The sequence below is a fragment of the Piliocolobus tephrosceles genome, chromosome 16 (assembly GCF_002776525.5).
Source record: "Piliocolobus tephrosceles isolate RC106 chromosome 16, ASM277652v3, whole genome shotgun sequence".
In the NCBI taxonomy this organism is placed as follows: Eukaryota; Metazoa; Chordata; class Mammalia; order Primates; family Cercopithecidae; genus Piliocolobus; species Piliocolobus tephrosceles.
The window spans coordinates 58,244,575-58,255,500 of record NC_045449.1 but is presented as its reverse complement, the minus strand read 5'-3'; positions in this window follow the sequence as shown (position 1 = coordinate 58,255,500).

The window sequence follows — 10,926 nt, the reverse complement described above, 5'->3', positions numbered from 1 at the left end:
CTTTCTTTCTTTCTTTCTTTCTTTCTTTCTTTCTTTCTTTCTTTCTTTCTGAGATGGAATCTTGTTCTGTCACTCAGGCTGGACTACAGTGGCACAATCTCAGCTCACTGCAGCTTCTACCTCTCAGGCTCAAGTAATTCTCCTGCCTCAGCCTCCCAAGTAGCTAGGATTACAGGTGCCAACCATAATGCCCAGCTAATTTTTGTATTTTTTTTTTTTGAAACAGAATTTCACTCTTGTTGCCTAGGCTAGAGTGCAATGGCATGATCTTGGCTCACTGCAACCGCCGCCTCCCAGGTTCAAGTGACTCTCCTGCCTCAGCCGCCTGAGTAGCTGGGATTACAGGTGCCCATCACCATGCCCAGCTAATTTTTGTATTTTTAGTAGAGATGGGGTTTCATCATGTGGGTGAGGCTGGTCTTGAACTCTTGACCTCAGGTGATCCCCCCGCCTTGGCCTCCCAAAGTGCTGGGATTACAAGTGTGAGCCACCATGTGCAGCCTAAACCTCTTTTCTTTATATATACCTAAGACTACCAGTCTTAGGTAGTCCTTTATAGCAGTGTGAAAATTGACTTATACACCATATATATAAAATATAGATAGAGATTTTATATGTTTATAGATATTTATATATATTATTTATATATATAATATTTAATAGTTCTCAATAACAAAAATTATCTAATTCATTCGTTTAATTTTATTCTTCCACAAAACATTAATAAATACCATCTGGTGAAGGTGTAATTGCCTGATGAGTTCTTCTTGCCTGCTGCACAAACAAAAATCAATTCACTGAGATGACAGCATTGCAAAAAGAGAGTTTACTTGGCATGCGGTCAGCCACACCACATGGGGAATGAAATTTATTACTCAAATCAATGTCCCTGAAGGCTATGATGTTAAGGGTTTTGTGGAAAATTTGGTGGGCAGGGGACTCGGGAGTGGGTGTTACTGATTGGTTGAGGATAAAATCACAGGGGTATGGAAAACAGTCTTCGTGAGTTGAGTCCACCTCTGCCTGGAGCCACAGGATCAGCTGACTCATGAGTCACGGGTCCAGGTGGGGTCAGTCCGAAAGATCTCCAAAACACCAATTGTAGGTTTTACAATAGTGATGTTATCTATAGTGTTTCCAGAAAGGGGTTCTGATCCAGACCCCAAGAAAGGGTTCTTGGATCTCACACAAGAAAGAATTCAGGGTGCATCCACAGAGTAGAGTGAGCACAAGTTTATTAGAGAAGTAAAGAAGCAAAAGAATGTCTATTCCATAGGCAGAGCATCCCTGAGGGCTGTTGGTTGGCTATTTTTAAGGTTATTTCTTGATCGTATGCTAAACAAGGGGTTGATTACTCCTAAATTTTCTGGGAAAGGGGCAAGGAGTTCCCAGAACTAATGGTTCCTCCCCATTTTAGACCACATAGGGTAACTTCTGGACGTTGCCATGGCATTTGTATACTGTCATGGTGCTGGTGGGAGCGTCTTTTAGCATGCTAATGCATTATATTAGCATAATGAGCAGTGAAGATGGTCAGAGGTCACTTTTGTTGCCATCTTGGATTTAATGGGTTTGGGCTGGTTTCTTTACTGCATCCTGTTTTATCAGTGGGTTCTTTGTGACCTGTATCTTGTGTCAACCTCCTATCTCATCCTGTGACTAAAAATCCACAACCTCCTGAGAATGCAGCCCAGCAGGTCTCAGCCTTATTTTACCCAGCCCCTGTTCAAGATGGAGTCGGTCTGGTTCCAACACCTCTGACACACTTCCCCCTGCCTTTTACAAGGGGACTAAGTGTTGTAGAGGGATGAAGATCCATCATCAGTAACTTCTTTGGGCTGAATAGGGGTGGTGATATTCCTGCCTAACTATTAGGGTCTCTTTTATTCAGGGTAGAGAGGAGCTCAGTCAGAAAGCGTTAGTATGGTGAGGGCCATTCATAACTCTGAGTTCTGACAAAAGGTGGTATCTGGGAGATTAATAAGTGTTCAATTTAAGAAAATGTTGGCTGGGCACAGTGGCTCATGCCTGTAATCCCAGGGCTTTGGGAGGCCAAGGCAGATCACCTGAGATCAGGAGTTCAAGACCAGCCTGACCAACATAGAGAAACCCCGTCTCTACTAAAAATACAAAATTAGCTAGGTATGGTGGCACATGTCTGTAATCCCACCTGCTTGAGAGACTGAGGCAGGAGAATCGCTTACAGTGAGCCAAGATTGCACCACTGCACTCCAGCCTGAGCAATAAGAAAAAAAAAAGAAAAGAAAATGTTGAGTGAGTTTATCCTGCATTCCTATACAAAGAGTACAACTGTCATATATTCCATAATAGTAAAACAAAATAGATAAAATAATTCCAAGTAAACTAAAAAGGAAGGCTTTCCATGAACTGGGCAATGGTTGGAACCAAGCTGGTACAGAGTTGCTAGCCAATCCCAATACATGCCCAGAATTATAAACTGATTCCACATTTTTACATTGCCCATTCCTCCTGTTTCTGCTGAGCAGCAGACAGAGATCATTGGTTGGTTCACAAAAATAATCACGGTCAGTCTAAATAGCAGAAAATGTCAGGTGTGATGGCTCACGCCTGTAATTCCAACATTTTGGGAGGCCGAGGAAGGTGGATCACTTGAGGCCAGGAGTTTAAGACCAGAGTACCCCACATGGTAAAACCCCATCTGTACTAAAAATACAAAAATTACCTGGGTATGGTGGTGGGTGTCTGTAATCCCAGCTACTCGGGAGGTCAAGGCATGAGAATCACTTGAACCCAGGAGATGGAGGTTGCAGTGAGCCGAGATTATGTCGCTGCACTCCAGCCTGGGTGACAAAGTGAGATTCTGTCTCAAAAAATAGCCAGACACAGTGGCAGGCACCTGTAGTCCCAGCTACCCGGGAGGCTGAGGCAGGAGAATGGCATGAACTCCTGGAGGCGGAGCTTGCAGTGAGCCAAGATCGTGCCACTGCACTCCAGCCTGGGCGACAGAGTGAGACTTCATCTCAAAATAAATAAATAAAAATAAAATTTAAAAAGCAGAAAAAACTCAAAAACAATGGATGAGACCAGACTCTAATAACAGATATGTACCAGTCCATTTTCACACTGCTGATAAGGATGTACCCGAGACTGGGCAATTTACAAAAGAAAGAGAGGTTTAATGGACTTACAGTTCTGAAGGGGTGGCCTGCCCCTCCACACTGTGGGTGCTTCTCGTTAGGTGGGACGAGAGACTTGAGAAAAGGAAATAATACACAGAGACAAAGTATAGAGAAAGAAAAGCGGGACCCAGGGGACCGGCGCTCAGCTTACAGAGGACCCACGCCGGCACCGGCCTCCGAGTTCCCTTAGTATTTATTGAGAATTATCTTTACCATTAAAAGGATAAGGGAGCGGCTGGACAATAGGATTATTGTAGGGAGGAAATCGGCAGTAAGACATATGAAAAAATCCTTGTAACATGAATACGTTTAAAGGAAAATGCTGTGCCTTGAGATGTATATGTGACATCTCCATAAACCTTTTAGCAGTATTGCTCCAGCAAGTCCCATCTTATTCCAGCAAGTCCCACCTTATTCCTAAAGGCGTTTTCTCCTTACTCAGTAAACAAGGCACACAATGGGTATTACCCGGAGATGTTCCATTGCCCAGGGAGGGGCAGGAATTTTAGCCAGCAAGCTGCCTTCTGGTACTTGTTTAACAAAGACACATCCTGCACAGCCCAATATCCTTTTAACCTTAAATCACCTTCACACATGTCTCTTGCAAGGACAAAGTTGGGAGTAGGGTCACAGATTAACAGCATCTCAAATACAGAGCCAAATGGAGTCTCTTATGTCTACTTCCTTCTATATAGACACAGTAACAGGCTGATCTCTTTCTTTTCCCCACACAGTTCCACATGGCTGGAGAGGCCTTGCAATCACGATGGAAGGCAAGGAGCAGCAAGTCACGTCTTACACGAATGGCAGCAGGCAAAGAGAGAGCTTGTGCAGGGAAAGACCCCTTATAAAACCATCAGCTTTCATGAGACTTATTCACTATCATGAGAACAGCATGGGAAAGTCCTGCCCCCATGATTCAATTCCTTCACACCAGGTCCCTCCCACAATGTGTGGGAATTCAAGATGAAATTTGGGTGGGGACACAGCCAAACCATATCAAGGTATACCATAGTTTTTGATACATAATTTTTTCTCTCTCTCATCTCCCATTTTTATTAAATTAAAACAAATCATGGTAGAACGGATTTGTTTGCAAAATAAGCTTTAGTCTTATGATACTTGGCATATTGTTTACATAATGTGCAGCAAGAATAATTATTTGCTATATAGGCTTCTTTTAAATTTGGCTTTGATTGCCAGGTGTGGCGGCTCATGCCTGTAATCCCAGAACTTTGGGAGACTGAGGCAGGTGGATCACCTGAAGTCAGGAGTTCAAGACTAGCTTGACCAACATGGAGAAACCCCATCTGTACTAAAAATACAAAATTAGCTGGGCATGGTGGTGCATGCCTGTGATCCCAGCTACTTGGGAACCTGAGGCAGGAGAATTGCTTGAACCCACGAGGCGGAGGTTGCGGTGAGCAGAGATCACGCCATTGCACTCCAGCCTGGGCAACAAGAGCAAAACTCCATCTCAAAATAATAACAATAATAATAATAATAGAAAAATAAAATTGGCTTTGATGGAACTTTGTTCTATAAGGACTCTTAGATTAGAGTTTTTAAGGCTTTGAGCCCAGCCACTGATTAATCTGTGCCTGCAAATACCTATATGAGTTGGGTAAATTTCTCTCTTCTTGAGGTCCCAAGATAACTTGAGGCTTCTGGGCCTGTCAGAAAGTGACATTCTTTACTTGCCACAGGTCAGAAACCCTGTACAGGGATTGTGTAGACAAGGTATGATGGCAGTTTTCCTAAGGGGCTTTTATTGGCTCGATATGTCAACTTTGATTCCTTTAAAGCAGTCTGTTTGTATTTGAAAGCACTCCAGGTAAAATAACCTGATAGAAAAGAAAAACAGATTCTTATTGCACTTATGCAAATAGCCATATTGCCATAAGTTAAGAATACTAGGCCAGATGTGGTGGCTCACACCAGCAATCCCAGCACTTTGCGGGGCTGATGTGGGAGGATCACTTGTGCCCAGGAGTTTGAGACCAGCTTGGCCAACATAGTGAGACCTCAACTCTACAAAAAAAAAAAAAAAAAAACAAAATTAGCTGGGCGTGGTGACATACAATTGTAACCCCAGATACTTGGGAGGCTGAGGTGAGTGGATCACTTGAGTCTGTGAGGCTGAGGCTATAGTGAGCTGTGATGATTGTGACCATGCCACTGAACTTCCTTCAGCCTGGATGAGAGAGAAATGCCCTGTCCAGACAAACAAACAAACAAATAAAAAACCAACCAACCAAACAAACAAAAAACACTCATGAATACTCACAAATAGTTTCCAGATTCTGGAAAAATCAGGTAGAGAGAAAGAAATATGCTCCAAATTCTGCTCATAGGAGTATACTTTACTCAATTGTTAAAAGCTGTAAATAATTCAAAAGAAGAGTTTTCTTGACTCTGAAAAACAAAACAGAGAGGATCAGCAATGTTTGAAGCAAAAAGTCATAAGAAGATTATTTTGGTCTTTTATTAATTTAGTCTATGCAATTAATTCCTGTTTTGCTTGATATTTATGAACACATTAGTTTTCCAAGAGAGTCTTGGAAATTTTTCCCCTCTACTTTAATGGCACACTTTCAAAAGTTAGCAGAGACTTGGATTTAAGAGTCAGAGTCCTATAGCTAATTATAAAACATCTTTTGAACAGGATCAAAACAAGACAACAATTGTCTGTGGATGACAAAAGGTCTTAGGGGAGCCACATTCAAAGACACAATTGACAAAGAAATTTGGTCACTTATGTGGTATACAACAATTTTACATAAAAATTATAATTATTACTGATAACTTACACTAACTCATATCAGAACTATAGGAGTTTCCCATGATTTTGTACTATGTATCAATAACATACTTATACAGATAAATCCCAAAGAAAGCCAAACACCATTTCATATTTGACAGTGCTTCCAGTATGATTTTAATATACCACATAGGTCAAATCTGTTTTCTTTCTTTTTTTTTTTTTGAGACAGTTTCACTCTGTCCCCCAGGCTGGAATGCAGTGACGCAGTCTCACTCTGTCCACCAGGCTGGAATGCAGTACATAATCTCGGCTCACTGCAGTCTTCACCTCACATGTTCAAGTGATTCTTGTGCCTCAGCCTCCTGAGTATCTGGGACTATAAGCACACACCACCATGACTGGCTAATTTTTGTATTTTTGGTAGAGATGGGGTTTTGCCACATTGGCCAGGCTTGTCTCAAACTACTGGCCTGAAGTGATCCACTGGCCTCGGCCTCCCAAAGTGCTAGAATTACAGGCATGAGCCACTGTACCTGGTCCAAATATGTCATTTTTGGATTTTACAGGACTTAATATCTAAAAGGATTAATCAGGTCAGAAAAAGACATAATTTAAAATTTGATTTTGGAAAGTTTATCAAATATCAAAGATTTAAAATACTGATATTATAAAATAAAATCCTAGATCAATATAAGTCATTTATTTAGCCAAAATCATAACTCAAAGATTTTTTTTTTTTTTTTTTTGAGACGGAGTCTCACTCTGTCGCCCAGGCTGGAGTGCAGTGGCTGGATCTCAGCTCACTGCAAGCTCTGCCTCCCGGGTTTACGCCATTCTCCTGCCTCAGCCTCCCGAGTAGCTGGGACTACAGGCGCCCAACACCTTGCGCAGCTAGTTTTTTTTGTATTTTTTAGTAGAGGCGGGGTTTCACTGCGTTAGCCAGGATGGTCTTGATCTCCTGACCTCGTGATCCGCCCGTCTCGGCCTCCCAAAGTGCTGGGATTACAGGCTTGAGCCACCGTGCCCGGCCAACTCAAAGATTTTTAAAAGGCAAAAACCTTTACTCACTGATAGAGGAAGATGTAGCTTTCCAAAAAGTCTTTTTAATTTCCCTTCTTTTTCCTGTAGTTTATTCAAAAGGCAAGCAAAAATCTTTCATTATCTTTTAATGTTACGTGAAAATTTTGTTCAAGAGAGAAAGCCAAATTTCACCTTTGCATTAGTGTACTATTAATGTCAAACCCAATTCTTAATAAAAGCTGTAGACAAATTTATTTAATTTTAATTAGTTTGACCATAAGGTAAGATTATCATAAGCCTTTTATAGCCCTTTACAATTTTCTGTTAAGGATCAAATTGGCCAGGCGCGATGGCTCAAGCCTGTAATCCCAGCACTTTGGGAGACTGAGCTGGGCGGATCACTTGAGGTCAGGAGTTTGAGAACAGCCTGGCCAACATGGTGAAATCCCATCTGTACTAAAAATACAAAAACTAGCCAGGCATAGTGGCACACACTTGTAATCCCAGCTACTTGGGAGGCTGAGGCATGAGAATCGCTTGAACCTGGGAGGTGGAGGTCATAGTGAGCCCAGATTGTACCACTGTATTCCAGCCTGGGCAACAGAGCGAGACTCTGTGTCAAAAAAAAAAAAAAAAAGGATCAAATCAATGCCCTAAGAAAACTCTGTTGTGGTTTTATTTCAATGTTCAATTTATTGAAAAACTGAATAATACCCCTTTAACTTAGACAATATGTTCACACATAGAATTTGTTTTATAAGATTAATCTTTCACAAACCTTTCACAACTTACTCAAAACTTTAGCTTTATCCTGTCGAATTTAAAACAATCCTTTGACTCTCTAAATTAGGCCAAAAAACCTATATTCCCGTATCTTCTTTACCAAAAACACATTCTACTTTCCTTACATACTTTGCATGTAAAACTGTTTCTCCAGTACTCTCAATTACATATGTTACAATATTACCTCTTAATTACTTTTATTCTTGGTGAAAAACCTGGCAAGTAAGAGATTTTATTTATGTACCAGGTGTGGAGTCTAGAACACCAGCTAAGAAGTACAGATAAGGTCTGACTCTTCTCAGCATTGCTAGGGGGCATAGCTAACTCCATTTCCTCAGCCCTTTGCTCCAAAGCAGGTAAGTTGAACAATTATCACATTAAAGAAGCAATTTATGACATTAAACCATTTAGCAAATGTGTCAGAGGTGCTGCAACCAGAGCAACTATTCTTTTGAATAGGAGCTGGGTAAAATGAGGCTGAGACCTTCTGAATTGCATTCCCAGGTTAGGCATTCTTAGTCACAGAACAGATCAGCACAAGATACAGGTCACAAAGACCCAAGTGATAAAACAGGATGCAATAAAGAAACCAGTCAAAACTTGCCAAAACTGAGATGACAAGTGACCTCTGGAATGTCTTCATTGCTCATTGTATGCTAATTATAATGGATTAGCATGCTAAAAGACACTCCCACCAGTGCCATGACAGTTTACAATACCATGGCAACGTCTGAAAGTTATATGGACTGCCTCAGTTTCAAGAATTCCTTCCCCTTTCCCAGAAAACTCATGAATAATCAACCCGTTGTTTAGCATACGATCAGGACATAACCAGAAAAACAGCCAACAGCAGCGCTCGGGGCTGCTATGCCTCCTGAGTAACCATTCTTCTGTTTCTTCACTTCTCTAATAAAGGTGTCTTCGCTGTACTCTGTGGACACATCCTGAGTTCTTTCTTGTGTGAAATCCAAGAGCCCTCTCTTGCGGGTCTGTATCGGGACCCTTTTCCAGGAACATCTTGACCCTTTTCCAGGAACATCTTCCTGGCAAACCACAAAAAGACATTACCAGATAGACCCTTGGCCCAAAAGAAAATCATCTGTGCAGCACTAATTGACTGACTTTGGGTAAGTAACGGGTACATTTTATCCTGGTTAAGGGAAAAAAAGTTGGGTTAGAAGCCCACCTTCGAAGGGTTAGATTCCCCCCTAAGACATAGGGGGTTAGAGGTCCCCCTCAGTAAGGCCCCTCTTAGTTAAAAATGGATCTAGTGGCCGGGCGCAGTGGCTCATGCCTGTAATCTCAGCACTTTGGGAGGCTGAGGCAGGTCACTTGAGGTCAGGAGTTGGAGACCAGCCTAGCCAACATCGTGAAAGCCCGTCTCTACTAAAAATACAAACATTAGCCAGGCATGGTGGTGTGCACCTGTAATCCTAGCTACTGAGGAGGCTGAGGTAGGAGAACCACTTGAACCTGGGGGATGGAGGTTGCAGTGAGCCGAAATAGTGCTACTGTACTCCAGCCTGGGCAACAGAGCGAGACTGTCTTAAAAAAAAAAAAAAAAAAATGAATTTGGCACTATGGGATGCTAACAGCTATTCTCTTTGGATTAATCCACCTTGCGTTCTCTGCTGATGACTGCGGGTTTTTTCCTTTCATCAAAGGGGAACATTGAGATCTGATGGGACTCCTGGAAAGGATCCCTTTGTTACTGACAAGCAGTCACCTGAACTTTTGTTTCAGTGTTGCTTTGATGGTGGGTCTTTCTATGGCCTCCCGGTGCTTCTCATCTCCCCTTCTCTGCCACAGGCAATGCTTTACTCCCTCCACTTTCCTCTCTGTGTCTTCCCTTCCTTTCCCTTTTCTATCTTTTCTGTCACACAGGGTGACTGTCCACTTTTCCGTCTTGCCCAGAGACCACGTGTTGAAACTCCTGGTTTGGAGATCCTTCCACTCCACTTTGAGTAGATGAAAGATAACAGGGGCAAGTTTGAGCCTTGCCAGGTTGATACCGGGTGCTCAGCGGGGTGGCTAGTGTCTATGTTTTGTCACATGTATTTTGCTCCAGCCAGAATGAAAAATGTTAATTTGATTTCTCCATGCAGCCTCTTGGGCAGCATCTTGCAAAATTGAGAGGCTTTTGCTTATGGTTCCATGAAACAGAAAAAGATGATTTTCTTTTGTCACATGGCTTGGCCCCCATAGCTATGGCACAGCAAGCAGGGCCACCAAAGTCACACAGAGAAAGGGAACCTAGAAACTTGGCATGCTGGCAAAAGGGTAAGGATTTCTTACCAGTCAGAGACCAGGTGCAGTGACTCACACCTGTAATCCCAGCACTTTGGGAGGCTGAGGTGGGAGGATCACCTGAGATTGAGAGTTTGAGACCAGCCTGGGCAACATGGTGAAACCCCCATCTCTACAAAAAGAACCACAAAAATTAGTTGGGTGTGGTGGTACACGCCTGTAGTCCCAGCTATTTGGAGGGCTGATGTGGAAGGATCACTTGAACCAGGGAGGTGGAGGTTGCAGCGGGCAGAGATCTTGCCACTGCACCCCAGCCTAGGTGACAGAGAGATACCCTGTCTAAAAAAAAAAAAAAAAAAAAAATTCTTACCAGTCAAGCTTCTGGCCTCTCTCTGTGTGCAAAATGGTTGAATAAATTGTTAAAAAAAAAAAAAAAATACTGTCTGTTTCCTCTGCAAGGTTTTGATTAATAGGAAAAACTATTTGTGAGGCTAGTCTTAGGCTGTAGTGAATCTGGTGTACCTTGTGTCATGAATTTGTCTTTCTGTGTTGTTCTGTCATGAAGAGAGGGGTACCACAGGATAGAATGTGGACTTGGGACCCCTATAAGCCCACTATTCAAGCCGGCCCATCAGATTTCCAGTCTTGAATTTTCCTTTCTTAGAGTTACCTTTGGAGATTCCAGATCTTATAAAACCGCTCACCACCTCTTTGAAAATACCTCCTATGCCCATGATTAAGTCATAACTTTAGTTAAGGCTCGTTGGTTTCACCTAAGAGATTACCATTGGTAAAGTTCAAAAGCCAGAAATACTGTCTGTTTGTCCCAGCTAGAGTCTGGTAATAAGAGATTTGGTTAAAACTCAGCTTAATTAAAAGTGGATATTCAAGCTACGCATCTATCTATCTATCTATCTATCTATCTATCTATCTATCTATCTATCTATCTAT